This window comes from Mesoplodon mirus (genome assembly GCF_964341445.2).
Source record: "Mesoplodon mirus genome assembly, chromosome: 15".
NCBI classification, from domain to species: domain Eukaryota; kingdom Metazoa; phylum Chordata; class Mammalia; order Artiodactyla; family Ziphiidae; genus Mesoplodon; species Mesoplodon mirus.
In genome coordinates, this window is record NC_138991.1 from 16,234,132 (window position 1) to 16,259,213 (window position 25,082).

General features: G+C 48.2%; 1 protein-coding gene across 1 annotated transcript in view; it reads left to right on the forward strand.

Annotated features, from left to right (window-relative positions):
* JPH2 (junctophilin 2) overlaps nt 1-25,082 on the forward strand; it is a gene marked incomplete at its 5' end in the record, with an annotated part of 63,570 nt that overhangs the window by 25,345 nt on the left and 13,143 nt on the right. The window lies entirely within an intron of this gene.

Consider the following 25,082-nt stretch of genomic DNA (forward strand, 5'->3'; position numbering starts at 1 on the left):
CATCCAGCCATCCAGCCAGTCATCCACTCACCCAACCCCTCCGTTCACCCAACTCTATCCATCCTGCCACCTCCAGCTGCTCAACCTCTCTAATACCCACCCAGACCACCACCCATCCACCCATTCAACTTTCCATCTTTACACCCACCCCACCATGCAGTCATCCACCCATCCAGCCACCAGCCATTCATTCAACCGCCCGTCCATCCCCTCATCCCCAGCACCCACTTTCACTCAACTTCTCCCATCCACTGAACCACCAGCCATCCTATTCAACCATGCATCCATTCACCCAACCACCTTCATTCACCCAGTTACCTCCGTTTATCCAATCACCCCATTACCCAGTCATGTTTCCATTCACTGAAACAACATCCACTCCCACCCACCTACCCAGCCATCCAACTATCCATCCATTATGCATCCATCCAACGGCCTTCATCACCCAACCATACTTAGATCCAACAATCCATCTACCCTTCCATTCACTAAACCACCTCCACCCACCCATCCGCCAGCCCTGCATCCATCCACCCTCCATCCATTCAGTACCTACCCTTTCATACATATTCAAGCCCCTCTATGTCTTTTTATTGTACTTCAGAAAAAGTTCCAATGTTGCCTTCAAAGATTTGTAACACCTACTGTGTGCATGGCACTATTTTAAGTGGTTTACAAGTATTGACTCATTCAGTCTCCTTAACGGCTTTATAATATTGGTACTATTTTTATTTCCATTTTACAGATGAGCTAAATGAGGCACTGAGAGATAAGGTGACTTGTCCCAAATCACCCAGGTAGCTAGTGGCCAGGTCATAGGTGGTTCCTCCCCTCCTATCCAGCCTCATTTTCTACCACCCTTTCCTTGGACCTGGATTTTTTTCTCTGTACCAGTCACACTGGCCTTTTATTCTCCTTCTTTGGTTCTTCCTGTCAGAAGGCTTTTGTTCCTCCTGGTTCCTTTGCCTGGATTGCTCTTCCTTTCTCTTGCTGCCCCCTTAGTTTCTATTCCTCCTTCAGAGCTCAGGTCAAGCCTGACCCCCATAGAGAGCTCATGAGGCCCAATCCCCCATCACAGGCCATCTCTCACTCAGCTGCATGGATGTCTTCTTAGAACATCTCACAGTTGCAACTTTATGCTGCTTATGTGATTTTCTTTTAACTAATACTTATAAAGAGCTTCTTATGAGCCAGTCACCATTCTGAGGTCTTTACATACATTAACTCATTTAATCTTTACAAGATCGTGAGAAGGTAGGTACTATTATTATTCCCATTTTGCAAATGTGGCTGAGCTGCGGGAACAGCAGAGGGTGCGGCAGGACAGTGGTGACAGGTACTAGCCTGTCCCAGTGCCTATAGCAATCCTGCTGGTGGCTCAGAATGAACTGGGCTGGAGGCTTTCGCACTGTGGTCTTCAGGATTAAGCAGACCGAAGGCCAAATCTTGGCCCTACCATCTTTTAGCTCAGACCTGGGGAAATCAGTTTGCCCGTCTGAACTTCCGTTTCCCCATCTGTGGTGCCACCATTGCTTAGTTGTATGTTCTTGGCTAAATCAACCTCAGTTGTCTCATTTATAAAAATGGGGTTGGTCTGAGAGTTAAGAAACATAGTGCAAGTCCAGTGGTTCACAGCCCTGTCATGGCATGAGTTCCCTTGGAAGCCAACTTTGAGATGGAGATTAGTGTGCAGGAAGTTTACAGGATCCCTCTCAGGATCAACACCTGTGGCGAAGGGAAGGCGGCAGGACTGGGCGGAGGGAGATGCTGGGCTGCCGTGCGGTCTCCACAATGCATCAGCCGACCACAAGGGGCAGCCTGCAGTGGAGATGACCTTCAAAGTTATCCCAGGTTGAAGTGAGGGAGCTGGATCTTCACACCCTCTGCACTGGATGCAGGCTCACCTCCAGAAAGGGGCATGACCTGGGGCTGGATGGCTCTCCTCAGCCAAGGGCAATCCCTGGACAGGATTGACAGCGGGAAGCACTCTGAGCAGCTGGGTTGGGGGCAGGGGGAGGGGAGAAATAAATCCTTGGTTCTGAAGGGGAAACCGGGTAGCAGATCACAGTGTCTACTACAGTGCTGGACATCTAGCAAGGAGTTCATCAGTATTACTAGTCATTGTTGTCCTTCGATGAATTCATTCTACAGATGTGGAAACTGAGGCCCAGAGAAGGAAGACAATATGTTTTAGCCCACCTGACAAGCAAGTGAGAGAACCAGGGCTTCAGCCCCTGACTTTCTGATTCCAAAGCTTTAACCAGCACATTTTCCCACTCTAAACTTTGTAAACTTTAAATTGTCATGAACATATGAGTAGTTAGTATCATTAAGGCAGACAGAAGGTATGGGTAATTTTTTTAAGACTTCTTGGTTAGGGGCAGAGCCAGGCTTGTGACCAGGCGATCATATAATTTATTGTCCAAACTTGGACACTTTTATGAGTAAAAGGGGGCACTTTTTTTTTTTTTTTTTTTGTGGTACATGGGCTTCTCACTGTTGTGGCCTCTCCCGTTGCGGAGCACAGGCTCCGGATGCTCAGGCTCAGTGGCCATGGCTCACGGGCCCAGCTGCTCCGCAGCATGTGGGATCTTCCCGGACCGGGACACGAACCCGCGTCCGCTGCATTGGCAGGTGGACTCTCAACCACTGCGCCACCAGGGAAGCCCAGGGGGCACTTTTAAAAAATAACACTTTTATGTTGTACTGATTTTAGATTTACAGAAAAGTTGCAAAGATAGTACAGGGAGTTCCCATATACTCTCCTCCCAGATTCCTCTAATGTTAACTTCCTTCATTACAGTCATACATTCATCAAAGCCAACATTCATACCTCACTGTTACCTAAACTCCGGACTTTAAGGTGGTGTCTGCCAGCTTTTTCTACTGTAAAGGTACCATTTTCCCCTTTCCCTAATTTAATCTTTGAAACACAGACATCAAGTTCAGCCCACACTCAGGACGGAGAAGGGTCTGGAATTAAGCTCTACCTTTTGGAGGGGGAAGTATCCACATACATGATTTGGAATCCTTCTGTATGGAAGATTTATCTCTTCTTCCAAATGGAACATTTAAAATGATTATGCCAAGTGTATATAGTTACGACAGGTATAAGCCAGGACTGTCTGGGGCCACCCTGGGACACAGCAGAGCTTAGATTAGGTAAGAGCTGAAGCTCTTGATTTGGAAGACCAAGAGTTAGAATTCTGGCTCTTCTACTGAATTGCTATGTGACCTTGCCCAAGTTGCCTCACCACTCTGAACCCTGGATCTTGTTTCTTCCTGGGTTTTTTGGGGGGAATAGATGAGCTAATGCCTGTAAAATGCCTGGCACAGAGCAGCCAGCAGTAAAAGCAGTCATTGACATTATTTAACGTGTCCGCTTTTAAAAGTGAGGCAATCGAAGCTTGGAGAGAAGGAGGGGTTTCCCCAAGCTCTCCCCTGCTGGGGGCAAACTCTTGCCCCTCTCTGCCCCTTTGCTTTCCCTGTGCTTCCTGCCAAGGCTGTGCCCTTGAACATGAAGTTGTTGAGCTGCCTCCAAGAAGGCTGCCAGGCCCACAGCTGGGCACTGAGTCTCTGGAGTGAGAAGGTGGTGCCAGCTTCCTCCACGCGGTGCCACTGGGAGGGGAGTCTAGAGGAGATTTGTATTCCTCATCCTGGATGCCCACGCGGCTGGTGGCATGTGGGGGGCAGCTGCCTGACTCGGTTTTAAACTCAGATTGAATTTCCAATTAAGGTAATCTTTGGGTTAGGAGGAAAAGCAGGGTTGTCTTTCTCCCAGGGGCTTTGATGAGTAATCGGGCTGCAGAGAACAGAAAGCCTTCCCACCAGCCTTCAGGCCCAGGCAGGCCTAGGGTTTCTGTCTATTGTGGCCTCAAGCTCCCTGCCCTGAGCTTACATGGAAGCTATCAGCTCAAAGTCTAGGATCAGGACAGTTTCCCAGGGAGAAGGGGAAAGCTGAGAAGTCTCATCCCCTAAAATGGGCTATGGATTGAAAATGATTCTAGATCTGTGCTGTCCAATATGGTAGCCACCAGCGGTATGTCTGTGTCGAGCTCTTGAAATGTGGCTCATGTGAATTGAAATGTGCTACAAATGTGAAATACACACTGGTTTTCAAAGACTTAGTAAGAGGGGCTTCCCTGGTGGTGCAGTAGTTAAGAATCTGCCTGCCAATATAGGGGACAAGGGTTTGAGCCCTGATCCAGGAAGATCCCACATGCCGCAGAACAGCTAAGCCCGTGTGCCACAACTACCAAAGCCTGCGTGCCTAGAGCCCGTGCTCCGCAACAAGAGAAGCCTGCACACCAGAATGAAGAGCAGTCCCCACTTGCCGCAACTAGAGAAAGCCCGTGCGCAGCAACAAAGACCCAACACAGACAAAAAAAAAAAAAAAAAAAAAAAAAAAAAGACTTAGTAAGAAAAGAATGTAAAGTAACCTAGTAATAATTTTTTATATTGATTACAGGTTGAAATGATTTTATTTTAGTTATAGTGTGTTAGAGAACGTGTATTCTTGTAATTAATTTCACTTGTTTCTTTTACATTTTTTGAATGTGGCTACTAGAAAAGTAAAAAAAATTACATATGTGTCTCACGTTATATTTTTCTTGGACAGTGTTGCTCTAGACCCATTCAGGGCCCTAAGGAGATAGTGCAACTCCTTCACTGACCAGATGGGGAAACTGAGGTACAGAGAAGGACAAAGAGATACCCATAGTCACCGAGTGATCAAGGGGGGAGCTAGCTTCCTGGTTCCTGGTTTTGTGACTACGAACTCTTTTTGTGATGCCTTTTAAGGTCGTGGATACTGGGCTGTGGAGGGAAGCTGGGATATTTGGGGAGGTGGCTAAACTCTTCTGGTTGTTGTGACAACACCCTGATAAATGGCTCCCTTCTGGAAGGAGCCCAGGGAGTGGTTCAGAGTGGGGGCTTTGGCTCTGCCTCTTGCTGGCTAAATTTCATCTTCCCTCCAGACTTTAATTCTTTCATGTCTAAAAGGAGAATAATGGCATCTACCTCAAAATGTTTTCACAAGGGTTACATCAGAGACTGTATATGCAGCACTCAGCACAGGGCTGGAAGTAGGACTCAATGAATGTTAGCTTCTGTTGTCATTGTCTAGGATTCTTTTTTTTTTTTTTTTTTTTGCTGTACGCGGGCCTCTCACTGCTGTGGCCTCTCCCGTTGCGGAGCACAGGCTCCAGACACATAGGCTCCGCAGCCATGGCTCGCGGGCCCAGCCGCTCCGCGGCATGTGGGATCTTCCCGGACCGGGGCACGAACCCATGTCCCCTGCATCGGCAGGCGGACTCTCAACCACTGCGCCACCAGGGAAGCCCCTGTCTAGGATTCTTGTTGTTATTGTTGTCATTGTGCCCCTGCAGCAGAGGCAGGGGCTGGCCTGCAGGAGATCTCAGCTGCCCCAGGGTGTGAGGCTTGGAACATCTCAGGTTTTTGACCAGGGAGGCATCAGTGTGGCCCTGAAAACAGGGCGCCCTGAATTGGTCTGTCCTTTGCTCCAACACCTCCCCACCCCCATTTCAAACTACCCCCCCCCAACAGACACACACCCAGATTGACCCTGGAAATTTCCAAGTTGAATGCAGGGTTAGAGTTGGCTTTGTGAGTTGCTGGGAGGTGAATTTCTTGGGTAAGTAGCCAAGAGCTTGGGTTATGGCATTGAACTGACCCAGGTTTGAATCTGGGTTCAGCTACTTACAAGCTGTGTGACCTTAAGCAAGTTACCTCACCTTCCTGTGTCTCGCTTTCCCTTTCAGTCAAATGGGAATTATGTTCATTCTCTTTCAAAGTACTGTTGCAGAGAGTAAAAGAGATAGCCCATGTAAATGGATTTTGCTTTGAAGGCATGCAAGGAGATATACGCTGTTACAATGAATCTGGTTATGATGAATCATTTTGTACTGATCTGAGTCTCCCTGAGAATGATATCACCCCAAGGGAAGCCTCTGTCTTCTCTCATAGTCCCTACAACTGTTTCCCAAACTTGCATCTTCTGCATGCCAGAGCCCCAGTTTTTGCTATATCCATGTATCACCTCTGCTTTCCAATTTAATCTCTATCTTTAAATCAACTTACTTCAAAATATGTACAATTATTGAAAAGGAAGACTTTCGACTCCCTGTTGAAAGTGAGAGACCCATAGCACGGGAAGTTCTGAAAGCAGAATGATGTTATTCAAGTCTGAGGTCAAACAATTAACTCCAAAGATCCTAATCCTGAAGACTGCTTTCTTTTTGCTAAAAACAGACATTGACAAGAGATTGACAGGTCTGAGAGACCTGTAGGCACCTGACTGAGGTTTGTCCTTGACCAACAAGAAGAATGGTCTGATGCTATTTCAAGCTGTGCCTTCACATCTGCCAATGCTCATTTCCAGCACCTACAGGGTGTGCAGACCATCCTGGGGAAGAGGGTCTGGCCCTAGGCTAGGTCAAGGTAAGTCTAGGTAACTGCCCATGTTCGAGCCTGTTTAATTTTTATTTAACAACCATCCATGTAGTCCTTATTTCTAGGAGCCAGAAGGATTCTAAGTACCTTACATATATCAACTCACTTAATCCTCAAAACAACCCTATGAGGAAGGTACTATTATTCCCATTGTACAGATGAGGAAACTGAGGTACAGACAGGTTAAGTATCTCAAACAAGGTCATTCCTCTGAATAATGGCAGAACTGGGAGTTGAGACCCCAGAGCCAGGAGATCTGGTTCTAGAATGGTCTTAACTGTGATCTGACCTTTGGCTGGATTTCTTTCACAAACATTGATTAGCACTTACCCTGGGCCAGGCTTGTGCTGGGGCATTGGTCACCCAGTGGATCAGCATGGCCAGCATCCTCTGGGGACTCGCAGCCTAGTGGCCAAGACAGAATGGGATTTGACACAATCAGTGGTGGGTTAGAGGGACAAGTGAGCAGAGAGTTACTAACTGCCCCAGAGGTGGTCTGGGAGAGTCCCTGCAGGTGATGGGTGACTCTGCTTAGGAGTTTGCAGATGGAGACGAGGGAGAGAAAGGTCATTCCAGGTAAAGCCACAGAGGTAGGAATGTGTGTGGTTTGTTTTGGGAGCCATGAGTCGCTGGCAGGGCTGGTGTGGGTGGGGAAAGAGATTAGAGATGAGCCCGGGAAGGCAGCCTAGCACCAGGTGAGGACGGCTTTGAATGCCAGGTTAAGGAGTTTCGAACTTACTATGCAGCAGGCATTGTTCTAAATGCTTAGCTAAATTCACTCATCTAATTCTGACTGTGGCACATAGAGATTGTTAAAACATGCTCCAGGGGCTTCCCTGGTGGCGCAGTGGTTGAGAGTCCGCCTGCCGATGCAGGGGACGCGGGTTCGTGCCCCGGTCCGGGAGGATCCCACATGCCGCGGAGCGGCTGGGCCCGTGAGCCATGGCCGCTGAGCCTGCGCGTCCGGAGCCTGTGCTCCGCAACGGGAGAGGCCACAACAGTGAGAGGCCCACATACCGCAAAAAAAAAAAAAAAAAAAAAAAAAAAAAAAAAAAAAACATGCTCCAAGTCACATAGCTAGTAAGTGATAGAACTATAATTCTGGCCCCAGAGTCTGATCTTATTCAGGACAGTTTCTGCCACTTGAGATACAGTGAACTTCTCTCTTTCCTCTTTTTTTCTTTTTCTTTTTTTACATTGTTCAGAAAAACATACTTGCTAAAATTTAAGGAAATTCAGAATAATAGAAGATAAAAAGTAATAAAACCCCTTTTCTACTTCTACCTCTGTTGCACCTCTGAAGTAACCATTGTTAACAGTTCACTTATAGCATCCTTCCACTTACCTATTCTGGTTTGTGTTTTTTGTTTTTATTTTCTACAACTGGGACTACCTACATAATGTTCTTCAGCTTGCTTTTAAACTTAATATGTTTTGAGATCTTTTCATCTTATGCACATACTGCCTTAATCTTTTTAACAACTGCCTTATATTCCACAGTTCGGATGTACCATGATTTATTTAGCCAGATCTCTCTTGATGGAGATTGAAACCATCTCATGTTTTTACAATTACAAACGAGGCTGCAGTGAACATCCTTGGACCATATTCTTGCTCACGAAGCTGGTTAAAGGGATGGTTCAGCCAGGTACCTTATCCTATCAGGGATATTTGAGCATCAGCAGAATGCATTGGAAATACAATGCCGTTAGCCCAGGTCTTTGCAAGGGACTGACTCTTGACGTTCACGGTCAAAATGTGAATTCTGTGGTCTCCCCTGACAAGGTCTATGGTACTCTTGAGTGGATTAACACAAACAAGCAAAAATCCAAGTCACCCCTGTCAAAGGTCCCACTGCCCCTCCATATTTGTTTAATAGATATTTAAGAATAATTGTTGCAAGGCGTGTCAAGTCATTAGCCTGCTGGGGTGCCCCCATGTCTCTGCCTGTCCTTGATTGCACAGATGTACTTTTATGGATTAAATTCCTAGAAGCGGAATTGCTGAGTCGAAAAGAATGTGCATTTTAATTATTAGCAGAACCCCAGTTAATCTCCAAAAGGGCTGCACCAAATTTATAACCCCCTTCAGCAATGCACAGTTATGTGAGGACAGTTTTCCTCACACCATCACCAGCACCATGATTATCATTCTTTTGCATCTTTGCCAAATTGTTTGAGGACAGTCAGGTGTTCCATGAACCCAGTGGTGACCATCAACTGCCCAGGCCCACAGAGGCAAAAGTTTTCCCTTGTTCTGTTTCTGGCTCACCTTCAGAGATTCTTGAATATGCGGTTCCATCAGGGGGGATTAAACTCTCAGGGGGTGGCCTCAAAATGTTGGGAAGGCCCCCAGCCCCGGATTCCTGCCCCCCATCACATCCCTCCTTCAAGAATTGCCAGATGGACAAAATCCCTTTGCTCCCAGAGACCGAAGACTGGGATGAATGGAATTTCCTGAGTTGTCAGAGCTGGATTCTCATGATATACATGAGGCAGCTGTGACTCTAAGCCTGCCTCTGAGCCGAGTGGTCTATGGAGAGAGAAGATCTTACCTGGGTCCCTGGCAGCAGGGAGATATTCAAACTGTGAGGCAGTGTTTTTGGGGGAGCCAGGCCTTCCAAGCTTGCAGAGGGGAGAAGCAGAGAAAAGACAGCATCATTCCCATCAGTCCTCAGAAAAAGCCGGTCAAAGGACATGGCCCAATGTGCCCATTTTACAGATGGAGAAACTGAGGCCTAGAAAGAGACAGCGACCCAGAGAGAGGAGCGTGGCCAGGGGGCAGAGTGTGGGAGGCTCTTCTGAAACCTCAGTTGGTTTCGGGGTCACATTTAATAGGTCATCCCGGAAGAGGACAGGTCTCTGGGAGGTAGAAAGGAGCATTTTGTCTCCCCCACCCCCAGCCCTGTAAACTGTGCTTTCAGTCTGACTCTGGAACCTTTCCAGCTTGATATTTCAGCCTAAACAGCAGTCAGAGAACAGACAGGCCAACAGCCTGCACCTTTGCGAGAAAAATTCCCCTTTCCTCCAATGCCAGGGTTTCCCCATGTCCCAGTGGAAGGTCTGACCATGTGAAGCCAGTGCTTGGCCCTGACCGTGGCACCTGAACTGAGCCCCAGCAGTGCCAGGGACTCAGGGGTCATCACCAGAAGGACCTGGACACAGGGTGTTGGGATAACAGTAACAATGAGAATAACAGTGGGGACCATAGTGTAAGCACTTGAGGACTCAGACTCAGGGTCAGGCTGCCTGCGTTCTGGTCCTGGACACTTGCTAGCCTTGCGGGCAAGTGACTTCCCCATAAACTTTCTGTCCCTCCATTTCTTCATCTCTAGGATGGGGATCATGAGAGGTCCAGTCTTGGGCATATGAGAGGATCAAGCACTTAGGGGGCCAGGCACAGGTCAGGGCCCTGTTCTCACTACTGGGTACTGGGCTCTGTGCTGATTCCCTTTATATGCATCGTCTCATTTAATCCTCACGAGGGAGGTGCTATCTATTATATTAACCCATTTCACAGATGAGGAAGCTAGCCCAAAGTCCCCAAATAACTGACACAACTGGGCTTCAAATGCTCTGATCTGGACTCTACGCCCTTAACCACTGTTGGAAGAGAAAGTCTTTGAGCTCCAACATTTCAGGTTACTATCCTGCCAGTCTGATATTCCGTGCCTTGACCTTGGTGCCTGGCCATCCTTTTGTATGGCAGAGTGGTTGAAAGCATGGGGAGATGGAGAAATTGAAGTTCGAATCCCGCTGTTTCTTGCCAGCCTCGTGTCCTTGGTCCTTCCTGAGGACCTCGTCTGTAGAATGGGGACAGTAACAGCCTGGCTCACTGTTGTGATGAGGACTAAATGAGATGATGCGTGTAGAGGATTTTACGTGGTCTCGGTGCTCAGTAAGGAGAGGCCAGTTTTATCATCATTCTTCTTACCCGGAGAGTCAGGCGGGTGGAACTCGGAGAGGCCAGCAGGCATTTCCTCCAAGCTTCGTCCTTCCCCAAGTGCAGGCTGTTTCACTCCCCTGGGTTTCCACAGCCCAGTCCAACTTCCACTTGACTTCCTAAGTCCACACCAGTGAGTCCCTGCCATTGGGAGAGGAGTTAAAAATAAAGCCCAGTCTTTAAATCCTTCAAGTAAACACCCAGCTCTCTAAAAATAGCGCCTTTGTAACCGGTCTCTGGAGCCAGGTGGGGATTGCGGGATGGAAATTGGCGAGGCTGGTTCTTGCTGACAGGCTGGCGGGGGCCAAGCCTCTACATCACCCCGCCTTGCTGCCGAGCGTCTGGGCTTGAGGGGCAACCAAGGATCCCTTCAAATCTCCAGCCCAGAGCTGGCCACCAGCATCTCTCACTGCCCCACTGTAAGGGCCCCTTATCAGCTCTTTCTGCCCTAAACTCTCCATGCAACAGCTGGAGTGAGATTTTAAAATGTTGAGCGTGACCAGGCCACTCTAGTAAGCAAAACCTTCATGGCGTCTTCAGTTTGGTTTCCCCTGAAAGCAGAGCCTGAGACAAGGATTTGGGTGCAGGAAGTTGATTTGGGAAGTGACGCCAGGAACGAGGAGGTGAGAGGAAGTGGATGGGTGGAGTGAGACAGGGAAGAAGGAAAAGCCAATATAAATGTGTGTTATCAAGGCATCGCAGCAGCCACAGGGACTGGGCTGGGCTGGGACCTCGGTACAGAGCACACCCGAGATTGTGCACCTGGAGGATGGGGCAGGGGCGGGGGTGGTAGGTGGGCAAAGCATTATCCACTGGCTCCAGTCCCCTATTCATTGAAGATTTCCCCCAGGAGCATAAATCCACTGCACTTCCGGGTGTGCTTGCACTTGGGGTCGGGGTGAAGGGGCCTCCTGCAGCATTGAACGCAGGCTCTGGGGAGAACTCCGGAAGCTTGGGTGGGACACTGGCAGTACCGGGGCATCTTCCCGTACGTGGAACTGTCCTGCAAAGCAATGGGTGAAAGTGGGGGCAGACTGAGGGGCTGTGATGTGGGCAGCAGGGGTGTCTGCCCTTAGGAGGAATTTCAGATTCCCCTGCTTTGGCCCCCGAGACCCTTCCTGTCTGGCTCAAGCTTACCACAACAGCCCCATCTCACACCAGTCTCCCCATCACTCACTTCCAGCCTCAGTTCCTCCAAAGGGCCATTCTCTTTCCTGCCCATGGTCCTTTGCACGTGCTATTCCATGTGCCTAAAATGCTTTTCCCTTACTCTTGATCTTGCTAGCACCTCGTTTATCAGGCCTCACCCTGCTCAAATGTTTCTTCCTCAGGGAAGCTCTGAGCTCTTTCCTAGTCTGGGTTCCCGGTTATATGTTTCCTGTGTGCCCCGGCCTCACCTGCCACCCCAACAATTGTCCCTATTCACTCTGTCTTCCCGACTACTTTGTATACTCCCAGAGGACGGCGACCCTGTCGGCTGCGTTCACTGCCAGGTGGCAGCATGCAGCACGGCACCCAGCACGTATGTGGGGCTCAGGAAGCATTGCTGAATGACTGATGTTAGGTCTCCAACATCTTGTAAGGGGAGGCACCCTCCATGTGACTCAGTTAAGCTTTCAATCACATTCAACAAATATGTATTGAGCACCTACTATGCGCCAGGGAGTGTTCTAGGTACTTAAGGAGGAAAACTTCAAGATCGTGGCCTGCATGGAGTTTACATTCTATCTGGGGAGACAGCACAACAGACATAATAAATAAATTTTAGAGCACGTGGGTGAGGGCAAGTTGCCTTTCTAAATATGTGACATGAAGGAGTTGAACCAGTTAGCCAACCGGGTACCTGGGGGAAGAGCAGCCCAGCAGAGGGCAGAGTCAGGAAAAATCTCCAAGGTTGGCATGTGCCTGGAATGTTCTAGAAGCAGCAAGGAGACCAGTGTGGCTGACGTGGACCGAGAGAAGACAGTAGTATAAGAGGCCGGAGAGAGTGCAGGGGTGGGAAGGGGACAGGTCACTGCCACTGTGGGAGCCACTAGCTAATGTGGCAATTTATTTTATTTTTTTTATTATTATTTTTTAAATATTTATTTATTTATTTGGTTGCGCGGGGTCTTAGTTGCGGCAGGCGGGTAAGAGTTGCGGCTCACCAGCTTCTTAGTTGTGGCACACGAACTCTCAGTTGCAGCATGCATGTGGGATCTAGTTCCCTGACCATGGATCGAACCCAGGCCCCCTGCATTGGGAGCGCAGAGTCTTACCCACTGTGCCACCATGGAAGTCCTGACACGTGGCAATTTACATGGAAATGAATTGAAATTAAATAAGTTAAAAGGGCTCTTCTTCAGTCACAGTAGCCACATGGCAAGGGCCCCATGGCTACCGTGTCGGACGGCTTAGAGGTGGACCGTTTCCCTCCTTGTTGAAAGTGTTGTAAACCCTGCCTCGCTGGGGCCTTGCAGGTCACTGTGGGGCATCACCCTTGCCCATGCATAACTGGGCACACATCCTGGGGTCCTTTCCTCACCTCTCAAAGTGGGTATGATAGAAGCATGCAAAGCCGTCTGGTTCAGCGCCGGCCAAGGTCAGAATGCCTTTCCCATCATCCCTGCCGAACGGCCCTTCGGTCACTGCTTCTGTGTCTCCAGGTGTAAGAAACTCACCACCCCTTGAGCCAGTCCAGGCCCACTTTGGACAGCTTTGGCTTTTAGATTTGCTCAAACGGGGAGAATGCTCTGTTTCTCTGTCGCTTGATTCGTTGGTCCTGGTTCTGCCCTCGGGGACTGTGTGGGTTAGAAACGTGTTCAGCTGCAGGCCACAGAACCTGTCTTAAGCACTGGGCTTATATCCTCTCACAGAAGATCAGAGAGGCAGCGTAAGGCTGACGTGGCAGCTCCAAGATGCCGCGGGGGACGCCCCCCTCTGTCTTTCCCTCCTGCTCTGCTTAGAATGTAGTTTCTGTCCTTGTACTCAAAGGCGGTCACAGCGCCCCTAGCTTCACCTCCAAATCCAGGGAAGAGGTCGGAATGCAACAGCTTCTCTTGATGGGGAAGGAAGCCCACCCACCCGGGGACTTTCATCTCCTTCTCCAGAGTGGGTCACATGGCCTTCCCTGGATGCAAGGAATCTAGGAAGGTGGATATTTTTAGCTGGACACATCACTTCCCTGAACAAGATTAGGCTTCTGCTAGGAGGGAAGAAGGAGAGAGTGGATGTTTGGTGAGTGGTTAGCACCGCCTGCCCTGGACATCCCTGCGGAGATGTAAAGACTGTGATCGTAAGGCCTCTGAGAGTCTTCACTGGCCTAAACGTCTCCAGCCCCTTTCCTCAGCCCCTGTTTTCAAATGTCATCACGTTCTCCATTTTCCAGGTGGAGAAACAGAGGCACAGACATCATTTAGTGACCGAGAGCATGGGTTTTAGGGTCAGATAACACTGTGTCTTTCAACAGGTCACTTCCCTGAGCCTCAGTTTCCCCAACTGTGGAATATGGTGGAAATTACTAGAGTCCTTACAGGTGAGGGTGTTGTGAGGGTAAAATGAGATAGTCCACGTCAAGCACTAGCCACAGTGCCTGGCACACAGCCATCTCTCAGTAGTGGCAGTTGTCATTTTTATTATTATAACTATGCTTCCTCTTGCTTCAGTGATGCCTTCCGGTGTTGATGAATGAGGAACCAGAGACCACAGACGTGGGGAGCTCTCTGCCGGGTCCCCTAGGTGTTTCCATTGTCCCAGCAGTCACCCCAGGGAGAGCCTGTCTCCTCTCGTCTCCAGAGGGGTGTGGAGTGGGACCACAGAGAGGAGGGAGGGGCTGCAGTGAGGATCCATCTCTAAAGCCACCTTTGGCCAAGCACATCCCTCGTGAGGGCTATCGCATTACTGCCCACGGGCTCTGCCCATCAGCCCCGGCTCCGTGCAACCCTATCTGGGAAGGGGGTATTACCCCAAGGTCACGGCAGCTCACTGCCAACTCCGTAACCCCACAGGACCTGAGGTAGCCTTGCCAGAAGCCTGGCCAAGGACAGGGTCCTCTGAGCTCTGACCCACCAGGTAGGGTCAGAAATGCCACAGCGTGGGTTTGTTCAGTGGGAATTGGTCAGAGGTTCACCTGGGCAGCCCCCCACCCCTGTAGGGCCCAGCCATAGATAGTTTTTCCCTGAGCACCCCAGTTGGGGTGGAAATAGAGACCAGTACCACATTCCAGAAAAGCTGGCCCTGGAGCCCTAATTAGTTCTTCCTTTACATTTTTAAAAGGTTATATATTCATGTGGTTCAACACCCCACAGTTAGACAAAAATATAAAGTTTATCTTCTTTCCCTGTTCCCCTCTGGTTGCCACCTCCACCCCTGGTCAACTGTTACCTGCAGTTTTTCCTTTTCCTTCCAGAGTTACTTTATGCTTATATTAAGGTGAAACTTATGTTTGACCTACAAAACAGCTATTTCACATGGTTCCACCTAATGTAAGCAAATGCAGAGATTCCTGTTTTCCTCTTTCTGCCACAAAAGGTAGCATATTATACATATTCACCTGAACCTTGCTTTTTTCTCTTTGCTGTGTGTATATATCAGAGAGCTTTCCAGATCTGTCCAAATAAAGAACTTTATCCGTTTTAACTCCCACATAGTATTCCATTATATAGCTGAATCATCATTTATTTAATCAGGCCCCTGTTGTTGCACATGATTGTTTAGGTCGTTTCCAGAATTTTGCCATGTGAGATAAAGCCGTACATTCATTATTTCACCCATGGATCAGTATATCTCTAGAATAAATTCCCTCAAGTGCAATTAGTGGTCAAAGTCTCTCTGTAGTGGTTGTCCCTTCTTATCTTCCCATCCACGTTGTAGGAGGGTGAGAAGGCTGCCCCGACGTGCTGAATGATCCTGGGCAAGTCCCTGCCCTCTGTTGGTCTCCATGACCTGGGACACTGAACTGTCCTTGCCTTGTTTTGGGGAAAAACAGAGACCCAGAATTGGCTTTTTGCTTGGCCTTTCCCACACCCCAGCCACGTGCACATTGTTACCACAGCTTCTTTGGGAGATGACTTCAGCCCGGACCAAGGCCAAGGCAGCCTAGTGCGGTCAGCACGGAAGAGCAGGCAGAGGGACCAGCATGGGCAAAGGCACAGATGCGTGACCACGTGGGGTAAGGCAGCGTTTCCCAAATGCCAGTCACTGATGTACCTTCCCGAGCTGTGCCATAGCCATGTACCCTCTGGATTATTATTTCCTTACTATTTAAAAAATCCTTAACTTTCTTAAGCCTAAATTTATTTATTTATTTATTTACCTATCTATTTATCTATCTATCTATTTATTTATCTATGTATCTATTCATTTATTGGCTGTGCCTCACGGCTTGCAAGATCTTAGTTCCCTGACCAGGTATCGAACCTGGTCCCACAGCAGTGAAAGCACCGAGTCTTAACCACTGGACCACCAGGGAATTCCCTAAATTTATTTTTATAAAGCGTCTTTAGGTCATTACCATAGATAGAAATGCAGCGTTACATAAAGAGAAGTTAGTGGAAAAAAACAAAAACACAACCAGACAACACCAAAAAAAACCCAGAAAAACATACGCACAAGAAAAAGAGAAAAATACAGTGAAGCAAAACATCCTTAAGCCATCCCCAGTGCGGTTGCCTACTAAAAGCTCAGATCAAGGCTGCTTGCTGCTCTGCCCTCTCTCTGTTAAAAAAATGGAATATAAGACTCACTAAAGGTATATAGACATTAAAAGAGACTTCCTCATTGAAGAAATCAGGATGGTTGACTTTGAATCTTAAAGGAACAGTGTTATCTGATCAATGTCCTGGTACCACCTATCATTTTTCGTCCTGTCAGTAGTAAGCTTTTGAGTCATTGGCCTGAAGGACAGATTTCTCCTCTCCCTCTTTCGAGTGCCTGAAAGGGAGGGAAAGCCAGTCTTTAGAAGGGCAACTAGACTCTGGAGTTCTGGATGGGAGGAGCCCAAGCTTAGACCTTATACACAGTAGGCACTCCCTAAATGCTCGACAGTGACTGATTCATTAATGGGCCTGAGGGGCTCTTACGAAAGAGGGATGGACATTCAGACTAACAGTGCCTTCCTGAATCTTGTCCAAGGAAAGCAGATGTCCTGCTCTCACTCTCGCCTCCTGTGGCAGACGGTTTACCTCAGGGCTGAAGCTTGCTAGTGGAACACTGGAGCAGGAGTCCCCCAGACTGGAGAGGAGCCCAGGAGTACCGTTGCTACCCTCCTCATCCTCTTCCATCCCTTCATTTAAACACACAGACACAGAACAGATCAGGCACAAGTTTATTTCTCACGTATGTAAAATCCAAAATGGGTACCCTTCTCAGTGGGCAGCTCTCCTCCAACCAATGATTCAGAGACCCAGGCTCCTTCCGTCTTGTGGCTCTGCCATCTTCAACATACGGCTTCCAAGATCATAGTGCTGTCTGTATCAAGCCAATGAAAAGGAAAAACACCCGCAAAGAGGCAGTGGAAGGTTCTTATTGGCCAGGAAGTAGGGCGCATCATGTCTTCTCACATTCCATTAGCCAGAATCTAGTCACGTGGCCACACCTTCCTGCAAAGGAGGCTGGGAAACAGTCCGGGTGTGTGCCCAGGAAGCAGAGGAAAGGGGTTTGGTGAACTGCTATCTAGTCTCAGCAGTGTTTACTGAATGTGGCATTCGAGGCTCTTTATCATTCGCCTCCATCCTAATTCTTCATTCACTCATGACATTGTCAGGCTAAACTTTTCTCAGCTTCTTAAACACTCGGTGTGTGTCTGTCTGTGTGTGTTTTAACACCTTTTTGTGCCTTGGTTCCTGCAGTTCCCTCTATTCAGACCACCCTTTCCTCGCCTCTTTCTTCTCTTCTCCATCTGACTAGCTCACACAGACATGGAAATAAGCCCACCGCCTCAGAATTTAAAATAAGACTTTGTCATTTTCCCAGGACTACATGCAGGAAGAAGAGAGGATGCCTGTACACAGCGTGGAGGGGTCCCCTCCAGCTCCCCTAACTCCTTCACAGAGCAAAGCGCAGGTTTCCACAGATGCTGCCTGAGACCCACTCCGAGAATTGTCCCGTGATAAATAGGGAGGGGAGATTCTGAGGTCAGAGATGGCAGACTTCAAGTGCTTTTTGTCAAAAAAGCTAGTAACCTGTTTTTCAAAGGGGGAGGGGAGAGAAATTGCCCAGGTAGGAGGTAAAACATAAGGATCTGAATCTGCTGAAACAGTTAGCTTTTTTCCAGCTCATGTCTATTCTGTGAAGTAATATGCTGATTAAACGGCTCTTGGAGGGTCTGGTGGGTGGCGGGTGGAGATGGAGAACCCTGCTTCCTTGAGTTTGCCAATTTCCATGGTGCAGATACTGCCTCAGTGGCTGATCTCAAGCTACCAGTGTCCTGTCAAGAGCTTGCCTGGACCATCTCCAGTACATGTTTAGTATCAGGCTTGATTTCTCCATCCCTACTTTGCTTCAGGCTGTAGCGCAGAGGTCTCCTCTGCAGGCAAGTTTACCATGTCTGTTCTTCTTCTGGGTTTCCCATTTTAAAAAGCCTGAACTTTCCCAACTAGATTATTTTCCTATAGGTTTTCTCTACTGGTCTATAAGCGCCTTATGGCCAGAACTCTGTTTTTAAGTTTCTTTATATCCCTGTTATGTTGTCAGATGCCTGCACTTAGTAGGCACCCAGGGAATGCCTACAGAAGGCAGGCAGGCAGGGAGGATGGGAGGAGGTGGAGTTGAAGAGCCCGGCCACGGAGGCAGATCCCACTCTGTGACTTGTTGGCAGTGTGACCTCAGGCAAATCCCTTCACCTGTCTCGGCCTGCTTCCACGTCTGTAAAAAGCTCCTTCATTTTCCTCTGCTCCAGCTCAGCCAGACCTATCACTGAATAATAATTACGATAATAATAGTCATAATGGCTGCCATTTATTCATTCAGCAAATTTTTATTAAGCACTTGCTGTGGGCCAGGCCCTGTTCTTGGTGCCGGGGATTCATCAATGAACAAAACAGACAAAAATCTGTTCCTTGTGGAGCGTACTACATTTGTAGTACGTTCTACATTTAGCGTTCTAAATGTAGCGTTCTACATTTGCAACGTGCCATGAACTGAACGGAATTTCACAGGCATCTCATTTGGTCTCCAGGCAGCCCTGAAAAGTGAAGGTATCCTTTGCTCTATTTTATTGCTGCAGAAAGTGAGGCGAAGTAGATCGTGTGAGTTGCCACGGGCAAGGCAGTGCATAAGGGGTGGAGATGGGACTTGGACCCTTGATTCTGGTCCAAGACCTGGTTCTTAGCCATCAGGACATGCCCTTCCCAAGCCCCAGGACCCCTTCCTGCCCACCTCTCTGCCTTTGCTCTGCATTTGATCGCTTCCCTTTGTCACATCCCTCAGGCCCACCCAAGACCTGACCCCTCCCTGATGGTGTCTGTTCTATCTCGAATTCTGTCTCCAAATGCTTCCTTGTTACCCGACCAACCATGGTTGGTCACCAGGCATGGAATCCTTTACTCTTTATTTTGCTTCCTTATGACACCTCTTTCCCCTCCCCCTTCACCCCACCACCCCCGGAGCCTAGGCGTGGACCCACATAAAGAGCTCAATAAATATCTCTTAACTAATGCATTGAAATCCTTAATTTTTTCCTTGGGCTCTAGCTCAAGTCTCGTTTTTACATGTCTTCATCATAAGGGTAATTTTTTCTTCCTGGGAAATCTGAAAGTCAGATCTGTTAGAAACAAAGCCTCAGCAGCTCTTGTGCGCACCTGCTGTGTGCTGAGTATGGTGTTCGTCTCCTGCAGGGCTGGCTTACAAAGATGACAGACAGTCGCTGTCGGTGACAGTTGGCACCTTAGTTGTGGTCAAGGCTGGGATGACCACGCTGCTTCGTGTGCCTGAGATCGTCCCGGATCATGCTGGGTATAATGATAAACAGACCCCCTTTCACCCTCAGGTGCCCTGGTTTGAATGATAAGCTCTCCGGTCACCCTAAACAAATCCTGAGGACATGACCCCCCATCCCCCGCCCTTACTGCTCTAAGCACTTTGCAAATACCCACGCATTTAGTTCTCCCAACTCTGTGAGGTTGGTGCTGTTATTCTCCCATTTCACAGATGGGGAAACGGAGGCACAGAACTGTAAAGTAACTTGCTCAAGGTCACATAGCTAGGAAGAAGCAGGGCTAGGATGGGAACCCCCGTCATCTGGTGCCAGAGCTCCCCCGTGCAGCCACTACCTCATCAAGAACTTCTCTAAGAGGTCTCCCCTGAGCCCGTGCCCTGGGCTAGATGTGTCTCCCCGTTCCCACCCCACCAGGAGCCATGGACTCATCTCAGTCGTGACTGCTGTGACATGGTTTGGGGATAGAGGAAGACAGCAACGTGGTCGGAATCTCCTCTGGGGCCCTCACACCTGACACAGTGCCTGAGGCCAAATAAAATCTCTGGAAATGCTTTTCGAAGCAAGGGATGTGATTTTCCAGGGCTGGGGCCGGGCTTGGCCCCTCCCCGCGGTTTCTTCCTCCCCGTGTGGCAGCAGGGCTGCCAGCCCCCAGGAGCAGATGGAGCTGCCTGGAATTCCTTCCTAAGGCTCCTTATCAGTTTTCAGAGCAGCCTGGGGGGTGAAGGGGGGTGTCAGGGACCTTGGGGGCTGCTCTGGGAAAAACTGGAATGCCACAGCGGAGTCCCACCTGGGGAGGGGCCGGAGGCTGGGGAGGGTGCTGGGCCGGGAGGGCTCAGCTGTCGACATTCCTCCAGCTCACAGAAAGCTCTCCTGTACGCCTTGTCCTTATTTAGACAGGAGATGTCTGCTGTTGGGTCCTGTGGGATGCCACGGGCGGCTGGCTCACCGGGCGGGTGGGGTGGGCTGAGGTGGGGGGCAGAGCCAGGTCAGGGGGCTCTCTGCGGGGATCCCAGGAGACCCAGGTGGGAAGTCCAACCCTTGGGGCGAAGAATCACTCTCTAAGTGACAGTAACAAAAATAGCAGCTACCACGGATGGGGTACCCACTATGCACAGGGAGGCATGCTAGGCTAGTCTGTAAGTTCTAGGAGATGAGCTTCTTCTGTTCACTGCTGTACCCCTAGATCTAGCCCAGGACCCGGCACACAGTAGGTGCTTAGTAAATACTTGTCACCATCAAATGAGTATACCCTTCACATGCCTCAGTTCACTTGATCCTCACAATAATTCTAGGGGCAGCTAAGTGCTGTTATTAACCCGAGTTACAGATGGTGAAACTGAGACTTGGAGAGGTTTCATGACTTGGCAAAGGTCACACAACTTGGACATGGAGGAGCTGGGGTTTGAAACCTGGTTGTCTGACACCAATATTAATGAAAACTCCAACATTAATATTAAAATGATTTAATATTAATCTTATTTTGGTGTTCACCACACTGGAATTCCTGGCTTTCCCCGTTTATTGACTGTGTGAGCTGGATGGCTTATCTAACCTTCTCATCCTTAGTTTTCTCACCTGTAAAATGGGAATTGGTAGTGATGTCTACCTTAGAGACTACTGTGAGGATTAAATGAAATAATACATACCAATATCTGAGCACAGTGCTGGCACATAGTAGGCACTCAACAAGAATTGCTCTTCAAATGACTATGCCATAATTTAATCAACTACTTCCCCACTTCTTGCTTTGGCTTCATTTCCAATCTTTTGCTATTACAAACAGGATTGCAGTAAATACCCTTGTCCGTGTGTCATTCTGCACGATTTGAGTATGTCAGTTGGCCAGATTACCAGACGGGGGAGCACTAGCACAAAAATATGTAGATGTTAAATTTCTAAAGAAAAAAAGGTTGAGCAGTCTGAAGTGATAAACATGGATATATGGAAACATGAAAAATGTGAGTGAAAAATGTATAATAGTGAAAGCTGCACTTCCCTAGTGTACACTCAGTGCAAAAGGCACTGTTCTAAGCCCTTTCTGTATATTAATTCCTTTAATTTTTATTACAACCCTATGAGGTAGGCATTATTATTATCCAAATTTGTAATAGCTGTCTATCACTGCCTAAAAAATTATCCCCAAACATAGCAGCACGAAACAACACATTTTTCTTATCTCGCAGTTTCTGTGGGTCAGGTGTCAGGATGTGGCTGAGCTGTGTCTTCTGGCTCAGGGTCTCCCATGAGCCTGCAGTCAAGGTGTCAGCCGGGGCTTTGGTCCCATCTGAAGGCTCCCCTGGGGAAGGATCCACTCCACACTCACGCACATGGCTGTTGGCAGGATCCAGTTTCTCGTGGGCCATTGGACCGAGGCCCTGAGCGCCTTGCTGATGTCGGCGGGAGGCTGCCTTCAGTTCCTTGCCACGTGAGCCTCCCCAACATGGGAGCTTGCTTCGTCAAAGCCAGCAAGAGTCTGCTAGCAAGAGCAAAGTCACCATCTTTTGTAAACTAGTCATGGAAGTGATATCCTATCACTGCTGCCATAGTCTTTTTGTTAGAAGCCTGTCACTGAGTTCAGCCCATACTCAAGGGGAGGGGATCCCATAAGGGTATGAATACCAGGAGGCATCTGAAAAATCTTCCTGCCACACTCACTTTTCAGAAGAAGAAATGGGTGCACAGAGAGGTTAAGTGATTTGCCCAGGTCACACCGCAAATGTCTGAGTCAGGGTTTTTAGACCTGGGTAGCATGACTTCAGATTCCATGCTCTTAAAAACTGGCCCTCAAAATTGAATCTTTATTGTGTTCACAGCTCTGTTAAAAAATAGATGTACATGTGGAAAGTCTAGAAAAGAAGGCTCAAAAGCTAACATAGCTATTGTTTTAGCATAGTGGGTTCCCAGTGCTGTTGCTTTACTGTTACTCTTTTCATAATTCATAAAATGTGATTTTAAAATCTGGTGTAGACTTTTAAATATTTATTTATTTATTTGGCTGCGTCGGGTCTTAGTTGTGGCACATGGGATCTTCGTTGCTGCATGCAGGGTCTTTTGCTGCAGCGCGCGGGCTTCTCTCTAGTTGTGGCGCACGGGCTTCTCTCTAGTGTGCACAGGCTCAGTAGTTGCGTTGCATGGGCTTAGTTGTCCCGCAGCATGTGGGATCTTAGTTCCCCCACCAGGGGTCGAACCGCGTCCCCTGCATTGGAAGGAGGATTTTTAACCACTGGCCCACCAGGGAAGTCCCTGGTGTAGACTTTTTAAAAAGGAGGTTTCCCTGTGCAGCCAACTCATCCAGAAAAGGCCTCACTGCTGAGACCTGGGTTCCAGATTGGACTGCAGGGCCCAGTCCTGTGTGGGCACGGGGAGCAAGGCCTGAGGTCCCCGCCCTGTCACTTCACTGGCTGCCGAAATACAGCCAGACTTTAGTCACATGTAGTCAGCCAGGCAATTCCCAGGTTCTGATGGACTAACCTTTCTTTGGGGAAGTTGAGGGTATCACTGCTGGTAACCACTAGCCCTGGGCTCTATGATAGGCAGGATGAACGCTAGAGATGTCCACGCCCCTGGGGGAAGAGGCGTGGTTGTGGCCAGTCCCAGCTGCTGGGCTCTTCTGGCTTAACTGAAGTGTGAAGCAGATGCGTGGGTCAGCAAAGCCTCTGATGCCAGACAGATCTGGAATCATGTTCCAGCCGGCTCTGGATCTCATTAGCTATCAGCTGTGGGCAAATAATTTCCTGAGCCTTCCTTTCTTCTCCTGTACAGTGGGTTGTCTTGAGGATGACATGAGATCACAGAGGTTGTTGTAGTTTCCTGTTGCTGCTGTAACAAATTACCACAAACTTGGGGGCTTACAACACAGATTTATTCTCTTACAGTTCTGGAGGTCAGAAGTCTGAAATCAGTCTCAGTGGGCTAAAGTCAGGTTGTTGACAGGGCTGGTTCCTTCTGGAGGCTGACAGGAGAATCCAGTTCCTTGACTTTTCAACTTCTTGGTGGCTGCCCCCATTCCTTGGTTCGGGGCCCTATCCTGCATCTTCAAAGTGCATCACTCCAGTCTCTGCTCCAACATCACATCATCTTCTTCTCTCCTGTGGTCCCATCTGCCCCTGCCTCCCTCTTATAAGGACATTTGTGGTTACGTTTAGAACCTGCTTGTATAATCCAGGATAATTCCTGCATCTCAAGATCCTCAATTTAATCACATCTGCAAAGCCCCTTTTGCCATATAAGGTAACATTCATTGGTTCCAGGGATTAGGACCTGGATATCTCTGGGGCCATTATTCAGCCGACCACAAAGATCAAGTGTCTGGCACATAGTTAGCACTTAGTGAACAGCAACTCATTACTTTGCCTCCCCCTTAGAGGCTGAGGGGGGGAAGGGGTGTCACTTACCCACCCACACATGGTGAGTGTGAGCCCCCTTACCAGCTGGGCTGGCGGCTCTTTTTCAAGAAGGGGAGAAAGGTTTCTGTAAAACATGATCTGGAACAGGTCACCGCCATGGCCTGGGGATTTCAGGCTGGGCTTCCAAGGTCAGGAGGTCCTACCTAGGGCCTGAAGGGGGGCATAGCCCCCTAGACTCAAAACCCATGCCCCTCCACTTCAGCTAAAACAAATTCACTTTCTAAAATTTTCAAACACTTGCATAGAGCTTTCTATGTGCCACGTCCTGTTCTAAATGCTTTATGTATATTCACTCTATAATCCCAACAACTGTATGAGGCAGGGGCTATTCATATCCCCATTTTACAGATGGAAAAAACTTAAAGTACAGAGAATAAAGTAAGCCACCCACAGTCAAAAAACCGTGTTCTTAACCACCTCAAAATACCAAAATATTGGGCTTCCCTGGTGGCTCAGTGGTTTGGAGTCCGCCTGCCGATGCAGGGGACGCGGGTTCGTGCCCCGGTCTGGGAGGATCCCACATGCTGCGGAGCAGCTGGGCCCATGAGCCATGGCCGCTGGGCCTGTGCGTCTGGAGCCTGTGCTCCGCGGCGGTGAGAGGCCCGCGTACCGCAAAAAAAAAAAAAAAAAAAAAAAACCCAAAACATTAACAGCAATTTTTCTTTTTTCAAAAAAATCTGCTTATTTTCCAATTTTTTTGATGATGAAACCATATTATTTTTACTACATATTTAATATATTTATAATATATAATATAAAAATAACAAAATACAAATTATGAACATGTAACCCACCACATGGGCTTTCTCCTGCCCTGTAGCCTTCTGTTTGTTCTCAAAACTTTTCACCTTGTCTTATCTCTGACCAGACTCTACATCCTTCCAGAGCAGAGGCCATGTCTGGCTTAATGTTCATTATAATAATAATGGGCAAGTGACTTAACCTCTCTGTGCCTCAGTTTCTTCATCTGTAAAATGGTTGTGGTGCTTATCTCCTAGGGAGGTACGAACCCTTAGTTTATTTCCCATTTTTTCTTATTAGAAATAATGTTTCTAGATCTAAATGTAAGAAATAAACTATAAAACCCTGGGGATAAAATATAGTAGTAAATCTTCAGACATTGAGCTAGGCAAAGCTTTTTTAGATATGACACCAAAAGCACAGGAAACAAAAGAAAAATAGATAAATTGGACATCATTAAACTTAAAGACTTCTATGCTTCAAAGGACACCATCAAGAAAGTGAAAAGACAACAGAATGGGAAAAATATTTTCAAATCATATAGTTGATAAGGGACTTGTATCTAGACTATATAAAGAACTTTTACAACTCAGTAATAAGACAAAAAA